Source organism: Chiloscyllium plagiosum, chromosome 14 (assembly GCF_004010195.1).
Source record: "Chiloscyllium plagiosum isolate BGI_BamShark_2017 chromosome 14, ASM401019v2, whole genome shotgun sequence".
Lineage (NCBI taxonomy): Eukaryota > Metazoa > Chordata > Chondrichthyes > Orectolobiformes > Hemiscylliidae > Chiloscyllium > Chiloscyllium plagiosum.
This window is the reverse complement of record NC_057723.1, coordinates 64,306,785-64,323,614: the sequence shown is the minus strand read 5'-3', so window position 1 is coordinate 64,323,614 and position 16,830 is coordinate 64,306,785.

Here is a 16,830-nt window from a genome sequence, read left to right as displayed (position 1 = left end):
TCTGCATGGGTTTCCTCCGGGTGCTCCGGTTTCCTCCCACACTCCAAAGATGTGCAGGTCAGGTGAATTGGCCAGGCTAAATTGCCTGTAGTGTTAGGTAAGGGGTAAATGTAGGGGTATGGGTGGGTTGTGCTTCGGCGGGTCGGTGTGGACTTGTTGGGTCAAAGGGCCTGTTTCCACACTGTAATGTAATCTAATACCCTAGTCATATTCTAATTGAATGAATGAATGATTTGTTGTCATGTGTATCTGGCAAGCTATAGTGAAAAGTGCCCTCTTCCCACAATCCAGTGCCATTTCGAGGTGTAAAAGAATAAAAAGAAAGAACTTAAATTGAGTTCAACTTCATCCATTGGGGTCCCAAACATGGCTCCAAGATCCCCGCCCCAGGCCTACTCGCACCTGGAAGGCCTTGCTCTGGGCATCAACACTGCTGCATTGGATGATCCGTCACCTCTAAAAGAGTCCAAGCTGTGGGCCTACCGCAGCCAACATTGCCCACTCTGTGGCCTTGCCCTACTGCCAGTTCAGAAATCCATTCATCGTACCCATGAGCCAGGAGTCACCAGCAATATCTCTTTGGCCTGCAGTGAAACATCCATGAAGAAAAGAAATAGGCCCAAGATACAGATTTGCAACATTTGCTCTGAACCCATTTCCGAAAGAAGATCCACTGTTTCTCAAAACCTGGACACTGATTTCTATTCTTTGCTTCTTTTTTCAACATTTATCTCTCCTACTTGACAATGTGATTCAAACTTGGGGCAACTCCCTAACTCTTGAGTGGATGTCAATCTTGGTTCGTTATAGTGACCCCGAACCTTGCTCCCTTCACATTAATGGATGCAACATATCACTCTGCTCCAGTCAGTCTTTGAACAAAGTTCCAAACCAGTTGCTGATAGCTGCAAATGTAGTATCACCACATTTGTCCCAACATAACAAAGTGTCCTAAATCCCTTGCTGTTTATTTCAATTACCTTTGAAGGAAAAAGAAACAAGAAGTCACTCGGTTTCATGTTCTCCCACTTTACTAATTGCTTTAATTTGTGAAAGATAGCTCAGTGGTTAGCACTGCTGCCTCACAATGCCAGGAACCTGGGTTCGATTCCAGCCTTCGGCACCTGTCTGTGTGAAGTTTGCCCACTCTCTCCGTGTATGTGTGAGTTTCCTCTGGTTACTTTGGTTTCCTTCCATCGTCCAAAGATGTGTAGGTTAGGTGGATTGGCCATGCTAAATTGTCCATGGTGTTCAGGGATGTGTAGATTAGGTGTGTTATTCAGGGGCAAATGTAGAGTAGTAGGGTAGGGGAATTGGTCAGGGTGGGATACTCTCTGGAGGGTTGCTGTGGACTTGTTGGGCCAATGGGCCTGTTTTCATACTATAGGAATTCTATGAAATATCTGATTATTCCACATTTGTATTTACAGATCTGCCCACAACTTACATCAGTTTTACCAGATTTCCAGCATGTGATGTGACTACATGGACAAATGTGCTGAATACTAATTACTCTAAAGCCTGAGGGTAAAATTCATGCACAAGTGGAACATAGTCAGCTGACAGAAGAGACGACAGCAAGTGAGCTCAGTTGGGACAGCATCAGGAGATAACCAGGGAATGAATAGATGCCCCAGAGCTTCCCAGTAGAGACTTGTGGATCAAGGTCTGGATTGAGCTCAGTCAGAGTAGCAGTGGGGTTTGGGGTAGGGTTGGAGTGGAGTGGAGGACAAGGGGATTGATTGATAGTGCAAACAATAGTCAATGGAATTAAGACTGCAGAGAATTATACAAACTTATTGTAAAAGCTTCCATAGGTATGTGAAAAGAGAAAAGTTAGTGAAAACAAATACAGGTCCCTTACGGTCAGAAACAGGGGAAGTTATTTTGAGGAGCAAAGAGATGGTAGATCAACTAAAGACGGTTGTCTTCATGAAGCAAGATAAAAATAACATCCCAAAAATATTGGGGAGCACAGACTCAAGTCAGAGGTAGGAAATAAAGAAAATCAGTATTAGTAGGAAAATTGCAACTATGCTCCCCTTTTAACAAGGTTACATTAACCTTGTTTCTTTCAAGAGGAGTTGTAAAGGCAGAGATGCAGGTTGTCTGGAAATGGTTACTTTGAATAATAGCAGGGGAGTGGACAGTTCTCCCAGTTTTGTTTGTTTTTCCAGTTTGGGTTGTTTTAGCAAGCAGTCAGAAAACTGCCAGGGACTTGGAGAAGAAAAGAGATTCCATCTTTCAACAGAGGTGTTGCCTGAACTTTCTCTCTGAAAACTCTCTTGCCTCTAAGAACCTGTATTTGAATTTACCTTTTGCCAAGGGGTGTTTATGGGGATTGAGGGGAAAGAATCAAAAGGGACCTGAGGGGCAACCTTCTCATGCAGAGGGTGGTGCATGTATGGAATGAGCTGCCAGAGGAAGTGGTGGATGCTGGTACAATTGTTAATGTTTGAAAGGCATCTGGGTCAGTATATGAATAGGAAGGGTTTAGAGGGATGTGGGCCAAGTGCAGGCAAATGGGACTACATTATGTTAGGATATCTGGGTGGCGTGGATGAGTTGAACCAAAAGGTCTGTTTCCTGCTGTACATCTCTCTGGCTCTCTCACTCTATTAGAGCAGCATCATTACATTGGGATATTCTGCTGGGTTTTCACATAGGTTAAGTTATTCGGTATTCTGTTCTCTTTTGTTTGTTTCTGATTCGGTAATCTTGTCAATAAATTCTGTTTTGTTTAAAACTACATGGTTTGACCAGCTGCATCTCTCCTAGAATATCCACTGTACACCTGCTTAATACAGCTAGCAAAGTTAGGGTCTGGGCTGCATTCTTAAAATGTTTCGAGGGGGTCTGGCCTGGTCCATAACACAAATTCTGTTTTCTTTCATTTGTGTTTCATCTGTGGTGTTTGAATAAATTCTGCTTTGTTTGAAGCTGAGTGGTTTGACCAATTGCATCATACCTGGAATATCCACACTGTATCTGCCTAAAGAAAAATAAAAAGTTAGGGTCTGGGCGACTTTCTTACCACATTTTGAGGGGGTCTGGCCTGGTCCATAACAAAATGTGTTGGAAAAATGATGGGCTGAAGGGCCTGATAAACTACACCCAAGATTGCTTCAAGATGTGGTGTGAAATTAATGAATGTGTTGGTGTTGTCTTTCAAGATTATACATACTCTGGATCAGTTCCTATGGATTGGAGGGTCACTCTTGAAACCTCACTATTTAAAAAAGAGGAGGTAAAGAGAAAACAGGGAAGAAGCGCCTTGGATGCTGCCTGAACTGTTGTGCTCTTCCAGCACCACTAATCCAGAATCTGGTTTCCAGCATCTGCAGTCATTGTTTTTACCACCAGGATGCTCTCAAGTTTAGGAAAGATAGATAATGTACTATGAAAGATTTAATAGCAGAACACTTGGAAAGCAGTGACAGGATCAGATTTACTAAAGGGAAATAATGCTAAACAAATCTACTGGATTTCTTTTGAGGATGTAGCTAGTCATTATTGATAAGGGGGTAGAAATGTATGTGGTTTACTTGGGCTTTCAGAAAGTTCTTCATGATATATTAAAGTCAAGTGATAGCACATGGGATTGGGGACAATGTGCTGACATAGGTAGGGAATTGTGGTTGACAATCAGAGACTAACTGTTTATTCTCCATGTAGCAGACAGTGACTAGTGGGGTGCCACAGAGATCAGTGCTTGGTCCCCAGACTTTTACAATACATACATATATATTAATAAATTGGATGAAGGAGTTAAATATAACATCTGCAGATGACACAGAATTGGGGGGGAAGGTGAGCTACGAGAAGGATCCTCCAGTGTGAATCTGGGACAAGCTGCGTGAGTATTGAGAGTGTGGTGCTGGAAAAGCACAGCCGGTCAGGCAGCACCTGAGGGACAGGAGAGTCGACGTTTCATGCATAAGCCCTTTATCAGGAGTTGATGAAGAGCTTATGCTTGAAATGTTGATTCTCCTGCTCGTCAGATGCTGTCTGAACTGCTGTGCCTTTCCAGCACCACACTCTTGACTCTCCAGCATTTGCAGTCCTCACTTTCTCCAAGTTGAATGAGTGGGCAAACATGTGGGAGAAGAAGTGTAACATTGTTTGAGATTATCCATTTTAGTAGCTAAAACAGGAAGGCAGGTTCGTATCTAAATGGTAATGGATTGGGAAAAGGGGAGGTGCAACAAGATCTGGGTGTCCTTGTAGACAAGTCGCTGAAAGTAAGCATGCAGGTGCAGCAGAAGGAGAAGGTGGAAAATGAAATGGTGGCTTTCATGATGCCATTCTATTGGGCATTGGTGAGCCCACACTGGAGTTGCATGCAGTTTGGATCTTCTTATCTGAGGAAGGATGTTCTGGCTGTGAAGAGAGTGCATTATCGGATTGATTCCTGAGACAGCAGGGCTGATGTATTTTTCGTACGTTAGAGATCGGATTGGTTAGGAATACATTAATTAGAGTTTAGAAGAATGAAGGGTAATCTCATAGAAACCCCCAAAATTCTAACTGGACTCGACAGAGCAAACACAGGCGGCATGTTCCCAATGACTGGGGAGTCAGAAGTAGGAGTCACAGTCTAAGGATAAGTGGTAGGCCAATTAGGATTGAGATGATGAGGAATTTCTTCACCCAGAGAGTGGAAGCCTGTGGATTTCTCTGCCACAGAAAGCAGTTAGGGCCAAATGCAATGTTTTTGAAAGGATGTTTTATAAATTGTTGAGGGTTGAAGGGATCAGAGGGTATGGGAAGGAAGCGAGAACAGGGATCTGAGTTTGATGATCAGCCATGGATTGGATTGGATAGCAGAGCAGTCTCAAAGGGTGAATGGCCTACTCTTACTCCTGGATGTGATCAGCTGATTTCAGAATGTGTATCAACAAAAGCTGATACAACACTGATGATCCATTCATTTAAGTTCACTAGATCTTGCAAATTTGCTTAGTGTGTAAATAAATATTGGACAATATTAGAGGTTGCTCTTTAAGTGCAAACTGCTGAATGACTACATTAGAAATCTACTAGATTTCATCAACAAAAGTGGAGTTTCTCAAATGCCAACTTTCCAGCTGATTGACAGACTGTGATCCTGTTCCTTTGTTATAATTGTGCACAAAGTAAACAATGGTAATGATTGTAGTGTGTATTTCAGTCATGGGCCAGCTCCAGTGCCAAATTAATATGGACAACCACCCCAAACTGTACCTTATACTGTCAACATTCGAGAAGGAGGAATTCTTGGGCTCAAAGTGTTACAGCCAAATCGAAGAGCATTCGCCTGCCCTTTCCGACCTTGAATCTAACACTCTCTTTCCACAAATTGAAACAAGATGTACTTATTTGTTGAAAACAACTACATAATCAAAACTGTTTGCTACACTGAACTATTTCAGTGGTGTTGTGTTAAACAATGAAATATTTTCTTGAAGGTGCATATATGCCTGCGCTTTAATAAATTTGATAGTCACGGCTAGGTGAAAAATACATTCTGTTCCCTTTGTTGGTTCAAACAACATCATCATTCCAAAAGTACTTTTGGAAATGCTAATTTTCAGAAAAATGAAACAATTTTCATTACAAAATGTTACTGTCTAATTCTGGTGCTATGCACACTTATTTGTGTATTGTATTGTCCGACTTGTGCTGGCCGATTTACAAAGAATTTTTTTTGTTTGCAGCAAGCACACTATCCTCAAAGAGGAACACAGCTCTTCATGTTGTGGCTGTACGGGACGTCAGTTCGGCCACTTTTGGAATATTGTATGCAACTCTGGTCTCTTCTAGCAGAAGAATGTTGTGAAAAGATTTACAAGGATGTTGTCAGGGTTGGAGGATTTGAGCTATAGGGAGAGGTTGAATAGGCTAGGGCTATTTTCCCTGAAGCGTCGGAGGCTGGGGGGTGACCTTATAGAGGTTTATAAAATCATGAGGGTCATGGATAAGGTAAATAGACAAGGTCCTTTCCCTGGGATGGGGGAATCTAGAACTAGAAAGCATAGGTTTAGGGTGAGAATGGAAAGATATAAAAGGGACCTAAGGGGCAACACTTTCACGCAGAGGGTAGTGCGTATGGAATAAGTTGCCAGAGGAAGTAGTGGAGGTTGGTCCAATTGCAACAGTTGAAAGGCATCTGGATGGGTATAGGAATAGGAAGGGTTTAAAGGGATGCGGACCAAATGCTGGCAAATGGGACTAGATTAGATTGGGATATCTGGTCAGCATGGACGAGTTGGACCGAAGGGTCTGTTTATGTGCTGTACATCTCTATGAGTCTATGACCTGGTGGCCTGCATCCAAGGGTTCAAAAGAAAATAGCTGCAGTGATAGTAGGGGCTTTGGGTGAAATATTCCCAATCACACTGGATTTCGAGAGGGCTTTAATGGATTGAAAAAACTGTTAATGAGCTTACCCACACAAGAAAGGAGGAAGACAGAAAGCAGGAAATTATAGGCCAATTAGTCTAACATTTGTCATTGGGAAAATGCTAGAAATGCTACAAATCCATTATTAGGGAAGAAATACCCAGATACTTAGAAAACTTAAGTAAAAATCAACATGGTTTTGCAAAAGGGAAATTATGTTTGACAAATGTCTGCAAGAATTAAATTGGATTGAATTGAATTAGATTCATTGCCACATGCATTCAAATGAGTATAATGACAAGTTTATAAGTCGGCACTCACAACACCATCTTAGGTACAAAGATACTTGGGTACAATCCTGATCAACAGTTACATTCCAGCTATACACACTGTATAATCTCAGGGCAGAGAAGCAAGAAGCAAAGTTACAAAGGCAAACATCCTTTGTTTGGGCGGCACGGTGGCACAGTGGTTAGCACTGCTGCCTCACAGTGCCAGAGAACCTGGGTTCAATTCCCACCTCAGGCAACTGTCTGTGTGGAGTTTGCACATTCTCCCTGTGTTTGTGTGAGTTTCCTCCGGGTGCTCCGGTTTCCTTCTACAATCCAAAAAATGTGCAGGTTAGGTGAATTGGCCATGCTAAATTGCCTGTAGTGTTAGGTGAAGGGGTAAATGTAGAGGAATGGGTCTGGGTGGGTTGCTCTTCGGAGGGTTGATGTGGGCTTGTTGGGCCGAAGGGCCTGTTTCCACACTGTAAGTAATCTAATCTAATCACAGTCACTCTCCAAAGGCCACCCGCAACAGACCAGAGCAGGCTGTCACCATATTCCACACTGGGCTGCTTGTCGCTGGCATCCCCGCTGGTCACTGGTGCTCCTGCTTTGGGTCACCAGTCACTGGTGTTCCTGGTCTCTAGTGTTCCTGCTTTGAATCACCGGGCTCTGGTGTCCCTGCTTTGGGTCACTGGTCGCTGGTCATTGGATTCCGTGCTTTGGGTTGCTGGTGATCCTGCATCTGAATTCATTCTGGTGTGTGATACAGGAGCCCCTCAGTGTCAGGGGGAGGCCAGTCTTTCTCATGTACATTTTCACTATCGCTCTCTCGTACACAATCTCACTCTCACTTATACCATCTCATTATTTCTCTGTCTTTTCCCAAGTAAAATCTCATGATTTCTCTCACCCTCCCATGTACAATCTCACTATCTCTCTCATACATCATTAGATTAGATTACTTACAGTGTGGAAACAGGCCCTTCAGCCCAACAACTCCACACCGATGAGCAACCCACCCAGACCCATTCCCCTACATTTACCCCTTCACCTAACACTACAGGCAATTTAGCATGGCCAATTCACCTTTTTTGGACTGTGGGAGGAAACCAGAGCACCCGCAGGAAACCATGCAAACACAGGGAGAATGTACAAACTCCACACAGATAGTTGCCTGAGGCGGGAATTGAACCCGGGTCTCTGGTGCTGTGAGGCAGCAGTGCTAAGCACAGTGCCACCGTGCCACCCACCATCGCACTATCTTTTCTCTCTCTATCTCTTATATACCATTTCACTATATCTCTCTCCCACACACATTCTCTATCTCTTTCTGTCTCATACATGATCTTGGTTTTGTTCTTCTATCTAAATGAGCCAAGGGTCATGAGGGGGAGGATGGGATTCGGGAATTGCGCTCGATAATTACACTCACTCACACACTCACACTCTCTCGCACACATGCAAGTGACTGTGTGTGTGCGTGCGTGCGCACGTGAGAGTGAGAGTGACCAAGTGTGTGTCTGTGTCCAAAATTATTTGTTGCATTCTCTTTGTTCTGATCTGATTTACTGTTAGATTGCTGGTTCTGAACATCCACTTGGACAGTCACCCTAATCCCATGTTCCATGTCCTGCTCCCAAACACAGCATCTGCTTCCAATCTGGAGTGTGATACAGGAGCCGCTCAGTGTTGGGGGGAGGTGAGTCTTGAACCTGACCCAAGTGTGTGCATGTCCTATGTTCATCTGACATCCCGGGCTGGTTAATGGATCTTCGATACTTGCAGATCCTGATGTGCTTTCATAACTCCATGCTCCGAGTAATTTTTAATTTATTTGTGCACGTGCGCGCGCACGTGCATGTATGTATGTATGTATGTGTGTGTGTATGCGTATGTGTGACTGTGTGTGTTAGTGCCACTAGTGCCCTGTACCACTGAGTGATTAAAATGTTTAATGAGGAAGTCTTACTGGGATTGTATGGGGGAGATGGGCACCATGAACCAACTCAAACTGGCTAATGATGGCTGTGGCAATTTGTAGACATTCTGAGAATGGAGAGATAAACAGACAGATACACACATACTGACCAAAGGATAAAGTTTGAGAGAAGGATATTTGGATGAAGAGATGGTAAACAAGTGGGTAAAACATTGTCCAGGTCTGAAATCTAATCGAGAAGTTCATGGTGTTTTATAAATGGAATAACAGCTACGACTGGAATCTAATCGAGGAGTTCGGTGTGTTATATATATATGGAATAACAGATACGCAGGAGTGAGTTACAGACAGGAATCTAATCAATGAATTTGGTGTGATTTATATATGAAATAACACATACCACAGAGTGTGTCAGAGACTGGAATCTAATTTTTGGATTTGGGTGGTTTACATATGGAATTGTAGATATCCAGGAGTGAGTTACAGACTAGAATGTAATTGATGGATCGTGGGGTTTATTTATATTTTAAAAAACCCAAATGTAAGTTACAGACTGGGTGACTGTGAAGAAGGTGGAGGAGCGTACACCAGTTGATCAGACTGTGTTCGTGAAGAGAGTTCTGCTTGAGTGCTGTCGATTCCAAGCAACAGATATTTCCTGCCTGCAGAATTTCCCCAGCACAGATTACTTCGATGTGACCTTCAGGAGCGTGAAGCAGTGTGAGCAACTCCTGAAGGTTTTCAAGGAGAAAGAAGGGGAGGCTCTGTTCTCCATTCTGTCCGCAGTGCCACTGTGAGTGCTTCCTGCACAGGGGAGTCGGGTTGTTACCATCTATATGTACAACTCCCATGTCCCAGCAGCTGATATCCTGACCTTCCTGGAAAGATATGTGCAGATGGAAGGAGACAGCACTGATGTGGTGGACCCTTTTGGAATCTGGAGCAGCAAGTGGCAGGTTAAGGTAACTTTGAGGGTGGACGCCAGTGGGAACATCCCCCACCCACCCTCTAGCTTCACAATTGGAGGGAGCAAGGACTACCTGAGGTATGCAGGGCAGCCCAGAGTATGCCAAACTTGCAGAAGGTCAGGACACATGGCAGTGGATTGCAAGGTGACCGTCTGCAGGAACTGTAAGCAGGAGGGTCACCTGATCAAGGGCTGTAAGGAGGCAAAGAGCTGTAATCTGTGTGGAGAGAAGGGCCACATGTACAAGGCCTGCCCAAGACAGGAGGGCAGCCACTTACAGCACAGATGGCCAGAGGTGGCAATGTGAGCCATAGACCCCCAAAAACCAGCAAGGTACCACCAACCTGCAAGGTAACGGAGTCTGGGGGCACCCAGCATGTGGAGCAGGCGGCAGCCAGTGGAGAGGCACAGCAGCCGACTCAAGCTCCTACAGGACAGATGGAGGCAATGGAGGAGGAGGGAACCAAGGAGGCAGGAGAATGGATGCCTGTGAAAAACAGAAAAAGAAAAAAATGGCAGGCCCCCAAAGCCGCCCTGCAAAGGGGGAAATGGCAGCTGCATGAGGAGGATACGGTCAGCTCTTCAGATATTGAAGACGGGCACAAGGAGAGTCGTCACCAAAAGAAGAGATAGAGAGCTGCGGGGAGAAAGGAGGGCAACACTCCCCAACCGGGAAACGACGGAACCCCCAAGGTGACTGGTAACGCCTACCCCCACCAGTTGAGAACCAGGAGGTACCCACTGACCCACAGCTCCAGGTAACTGGGAGCCACGAACTTCTGGCAGCCCCACTCTCAGACTGGACGGACCCTGGTCCCAGCCTGCTGACACCGTGTTCTACTGTCTGTTAACCGGGACGCACACCGAGACGAACATCAACTGTGCCTGGAGGATCATCACTCGGCGAAAGATGTTCTTTGGTCTGTCCGAAACCTCTTGGTCTTCCAGCTGAAAGAGATTGACCCTGACTGAGTGTTGCAGACTGGCACATTCCAAGGTCCAGGACTATGTGTTGAGGGACGCGCTGAAGCTTGGAGCAGCTGTCCCCAAAACGCGGTGGGGAAAGATCACTGTGTAAGGTCTGCCTGCCGAAGAACCACGGGGGTGAGGGGGGGCACTCAGTAATTGGGCTCCGCTGACACCTCAGCTAAACATCTGGATGGTTAACATACAGACTTGTAAGTACAAATGAGTCAGTCTGATCTCTGTACGTAAAGACAAGTAATGTATACATATGAATGGCATCACCAACTGTACAGATACCAAAAGATTTTTATGAATAAAATATATTTTTGAAATAAAAATAATTGAGTCTCTCAGATATTTGGAGCTTGGAAAGTAAGAAAGACATTGTCTCAGGCATTCACTGTAAACAGGCTCTGGAATTTGCATTTTAATAATCTTCAAAGAGCTGTCTCCATTTCCTACCTCTGCAAGGATCTATGAATGGAAATAACTTTTGACACATTCCCCACCACCTCTTCCTTGCTAACAGAATTCCAGACCCAAGTGACTCAGGCAGACATCTTAGATTTATTCACAGCCACTATTTTATATTAGCACAGCATTGACACTGACTTTATAAATAGGGAAAAGCAAGAGAGACTGGCAACATCAATACAGTTTAAAAATATTGAACATTGGTCCCATATTAACATCGAAGATTCTCTGACCCTAAACCCCCGACACAGTAGACAGGGCAGATCGTGGGGATATTTGTTGAGGTTCTGTCTCAGCATTTCATCTGGGACTTGCACTCTGCCCACCTATGTAATCCCCCTCTCAATCATAGCATTTTCATTATTCTCACCATCTCTGAGGGCTCCAACACAACGTTCCATGTCCAGTAGATGGGATCATTGGAAGATCAGTGCGTTCATTATCATGCCAGATGGTGGAGTACTGGTTCCATGTCCAGTACTCCAGCAAGTTTTAAAATCTGCACTAACTGTTGACTGTACCTCCCCTTCACACGGTGTTGTACATCATAGCATTTTCATTATTCTCACCATCTCTGAGGGCTCCAACACAATGTTGTTCCATGTCCAGTACTCCAGCAAGTTTTAAAATCTGCACTAACTGTTGACTGTACCTCCCCTTCACACGGTGTTGTACAGCACCCATGTCATCTCACAGCCACTGGCCACTGTGTCCTCTCATACCCACTGTATACAGGGGGTATGGCTAACTCAAGTGAACTGAGTGGAATAGCTCTGTTTGACCGATCTCTTCTCTCCTCTCTAGGAAAAAGCCCATTGAGCCTGGATGCAAAGACAGCAAACTGCTACTTGGTTCTGTCTGACGATGGGAGATCAGTAACTCTTGCTGAACAGCAACAGCCCTATCCATCTCACCCAGAAAGATTTGAAGATTATTATCAAGTTCTTTCTTCCCAGAGCTTCTCCTCAGGATCCCATTCTTGGGAAGAAGAAAGTGATGGGAAGGAATGGGGAATAGGGATTGTGTATGGGAGTATTGATAGGGTCGGACAGTACTCTTGGTTTGGGGAAAGCAGTAATTCCTGGCGTTTATATCTTGGCAGTGATGCTGTCACCATCTGGCATGATAATGAACGCACTGATCTTCCAATGATCCCATCTACAAGCAGGATCCAAGTCCAATTGGACTATTAGATTGGGACGTTATGATTTTTCCAGGTCACACACAATTCAAACCATATTTACTAAACCCATGTTTCCAGCATTTTGTTGTTATGACAAATCCTTAAAACTGGTAAATTAATCCGGATTGCTGAGTCTCCTTTCTGGAGTTGACATGTTTTCCAATTATTATAAATCATCATGTCATCAAAGATTGAGTGCTGAGCACTTCAGAAGCTTATCAGTTATGTCTATTAGTTGAAAGTTTTGAAGAAATCCCTGAGAGTGTCAGAGTTGTTGATTTATATGCACTCCTGAACTAAATTCAATAAGGCACCTGTACAAAACACTTTTCCAAAAAGTAGAACCTGTGTATTAGTGGTTGAATTTTGACTTGTTTGGAAATGGGTTCAGAGGTAGAGAGTGGGGGTAAATGGTAACAGGTTCATGCATTGGCTTGGTATTCAAGATATTCCCTCCAGATCTCTACTGGGCCTTATTTCATGACTTTGTTTATAGATTTTATTACTTTCAGTGTGGAAACAGGCCCTTCGGCCCAACAAGTCCACACCGACCCGCAACCCACCCAGACCCATTCCCCAACATTTACCCCTTCACCTAACACTATGGGCAATTTAGCGTGGCCAATTCACCTAACCTGCACATTTTTGGATTGTGGGAAGAAACCAGAGCACCTGGAGGAAACCCACGCAGTCACGGGGAGAATGTGCAAACTCCACACAGCCAGTCACCTGAGGCGGGAATTGAACCCAGGTCTCTGGCGCTGTGAGGCAGCAGTACTAACCACTGTGCCATCCTGCCACCCATGACTTGAATGAAAGTATAAAATGTTGTCTTTGCAAAATAAAGTATTATTAATAAAGTCAACAAATTATTTTAAGCCAGTGAATCATCATCAGAACTCTTTGTTTTAGAGTTCAGCAGATGGAGTATTTCTGTTTGGCTGGAGACTGTGGGGAACAAAGTGACGCAGGGGCTTCGAGCTCATGAGCAAAACACAATCTGAGCTAGCATTGACATGTTATCTTTTATCTCAATGTTAATAGATTCCCAAGGTGGGAAAAGGGATAGTCCAGTTTCATGGAGCCCGGTCAGCTCATACTTGGAACATTGTGTTTGGCTCCAGATTCCCCAGCTTGTTACGTATATATCAGGCCTAAAGGAAGTGCAGCATATATAGTATTCCTCTTCACAACAATGGGGTTTAGAAGGTTTTATTTGGAGAGCATGTTGCACAAACTTTGTTTGTATTCTTTTGAATTTGGGAGCGATCACAAATTTGATTGAGAAGTTTAAACAATCTATTCACAACAGCCAATATAAAGGAATTCTTCCCATTCAGGTAAGCAGGGTAACCCAGACAGAAAAAAAATTAATAAAACTGGTGAATACTTTGTATACTTCAAAATCAAACTCCAAAGCAACTGATATGTTCATTTTCGTGTATTACTAGTCTTTTTTTATTGTTGTTTTTTCCCTCTTCCGACCATGGTGCTATTGCAAGCTAATCCCATCTGCCTGCACATCGTCCATATCCCTCTATTCCCTGCCTGTTTGGGCATCTGTCTACATTCTTCTGGGTGGGAGGCTCATTCAGAACAAGAAAACATCATCTTAAAGTTAGTATAATGCTATTCAAAAATGGAATGAGGAAATAGTCCTTTGCTGAAAATGTTGTGCAAATTTGGAACTTGCTCCAATGACAGCTTTCAAGAGTGGAATCAATAGATTTACATTGTGTCAGGATAAGGGATGAAGGAACTAAGGGTGTAATGGTGTGAGATGACAGATCAGACATGATTCAACTGAAATAGTAGAACAGGATGAGGGATTGAATGGAAATTAGAATAAAACAGTACAGTAAAGCACAGGAACAGCCCCTTTGGCCCACCATATCTGTGCCAACCATGAAGCCCTTTAAAATTAATCCCATCTGCCTCTTCCCTCTTGCCTCTCATCCTTCACCTTAAACCTTTGCCCCATATTATTTCATAACCTGGGAACAAGACTCGAACTATCCACTCTATCCATTTCTCTTGTCATATTATATACTTCCATTAGGTCATCCATCAAGGTCTGATGCTCTCATGAAAAACAGGCCTCCAGTCAGAAAAAACACCACTTTTGTGGCAAAGTCAATTTTGCATTAAATTTGCCAACTTACCATGGATCCTATACAATTTAATCTTCTGGACCAGCTCACACGAGGGATCTTTTTTTCAGAGAATAGAACCCCTACAGTGTTTGAAGCAGGCCATTTGGTCCATCAAGTTCACACCAACCCTTCCAAGAGCATCCCATCCTGGCCCATCGCCCCTTCCCATAAGGCTGCATTTCCTCTGGCTAATCCACTTAACCTGCACATCCCTGACCACTACAGGACAGTTTAACATGACCAGTCCACTTAACCTGTGCATCTTTGGACTGTGGGAGAAACCCAATGCCAACACGGGGAGAATGTGCAAACCCAGACAGACAGTTGTCTGAGGGTGGATTTGAACCCGGGACCCTGGTGCTGTGAGGCAGCAGTGCTAACCACAGCCACTGTGCCAACTTGTCAAACACTTTACTAAAAGCGTACAGAAATAAATTCACTGCTCAACCCTCAATCATCTTCATCACCTCTTCAAAAAACTCAATAAAAATTATGAGGTAAGTCCTTCCCTGCATACAGCCATTTTGACTATCCCTGATAAATCCATTCTTTTCCAAGTGTGGGTAAATTCTGTCCCTAAGAATCTTCTCCACTAATTTGTCTATGACTGATGTAAGGCTCAACGGCCTAAAATTTCCTCCATTATCTCTGATTTTTAAATTTATTCTTGTTGGGGTGACCTGTGCCTGCTTATAACAAAATGGCTGACAAAGAAGATAGCCTGTTATAACATTAAAACACAAGATCAACCAGACGAACACTCTGTTCCAGCCTTTAAGTAAGCAATGGTACCTTTGAACAGAGCGACTCCAGAAGCCAGTAAAGGGGACCTTGAACAGCAACCATCCCAGACAATTTTGAGAAGAGTGTGCCTACAAATCACACAAGCAAATATTCTCAGTTTCATTAATAAAAGAATAATTGTCCCAGTAAATGAATAAACACTAGGTGCAAGATATAGTCTATTAACTCCCTTAGTGAATCTCAACCTCATTAAGAACCTTATCCACTTCCTCTGGCTCCATGCAAAAATTCCCTCCTTTGACCTTGAGTGGACCTTTCTTTTCCTAGTTATCCTGTTGCTTCTAAAATATAAAATGCCTTGTGATTCTCCTTAATCTCACTTGCCAGGGATATTTCATGGCCTATGCAAGCCCTCCTCATTACTCATTTACATTCTTTTCTGCTTCCTTTCTACTCTTCAAGAACATTGTTTGATTTCAGATTCCTAAATCTTACATGTGCTTCTAATTTTATTTTGACTGGAATTCCTCTTGTCATCCAGGTTTCTCAAATCTTGCTAAGTTATCTCTTATCCTCACAGGAATATGCTGCTTCGGAATTCGAGCTATTAAGATTCCCACATGTAAAATCTGGATTTATCCTCAACAGCCACCTTCTCCAATTCCTGCCTAATACTCTTGTAATTAGCCTTTCCCTAGTTTTGCACTTCCACCCAAAGACCAGTCTTATCCTTACTTATAACCATCTTAGAACTTATGGAATGATGATCACTGTTCCCAAAATGGTCCCCCATTGAAACTTCGATCACCTGGCCAGATTCATTCCTCAATATAAAGGTCTTGCCTGGCCTCTTCCCTAGTTGGACAGTCTACATATTGTTTCAATAAACCCTGCTGGATACATCAACAAATTCTACCCCACCTAAGCTGCTGGCACTAAGGGAGTCCCAGTCCATATTGGGAAAGTTGAAATCACTCACCACACCATCCCTGTTGTTTTTACATCTTTCCATGACCTCTTTCTCTTTCTTCTGCTGGCCTTTGGGAAAAAAGGAGAAAGTGAGGACTGCAGATGCTGGAGACCAGAGTTTTAAAGTGTGGTGCTGGAAAAGCGCAAGCAGGCCAGGCAGCATCCGAGGAGCAGGAGAATCGATGTTTCAGGGATAAGCCCTTCTTCAGGAATGAGGCTAGTGTGCCAAGCTGGCTGAGATAAAAGGTCAGGGAGGGGGAAATTGGGGGAGGGGCGCTGGGAATACGATAGGTGGAAGGAGGGGAGGGTGAGGGTGATAGGCCGGAGAGGGGGTGGGGTGGAGAGGTCAGGAAGAAGATTGCAGGTCAAGAGGGCGGTACTGAATCTGGGGGTTGGGACTGAGATAAGAGCCGGCTAGGCAGCATCTGAGGAGCAGGTCTTTGGGAATATAGCACCATCATAGTGTTTGCACCTTTCTTATTCCTGAGTTCTCCCCATATTGCCTCAAATGAGCTCCCCAAGATGTCCTTTCTTAGTGCAGCTGTGGTATTCTTCTTAATCAGTAATGCAACATCTGCACCCATTTTACATCCCTCTCTATCTCACCTAGAATATCTAAACCCTGGAATGTTGTGCTACCAGGCCTGCTCTTCTCTCAGGAGAAAGTGAGGTCTGCAGATGCTGGACATCAGAGCTGAAAATGTGTTGCTGGAAAAGCGCAGCAGGTCAGGCAGCATCCAGGGAACAGGAGAATCGATGTTTCGGGCATAAGCCCTTCTTCA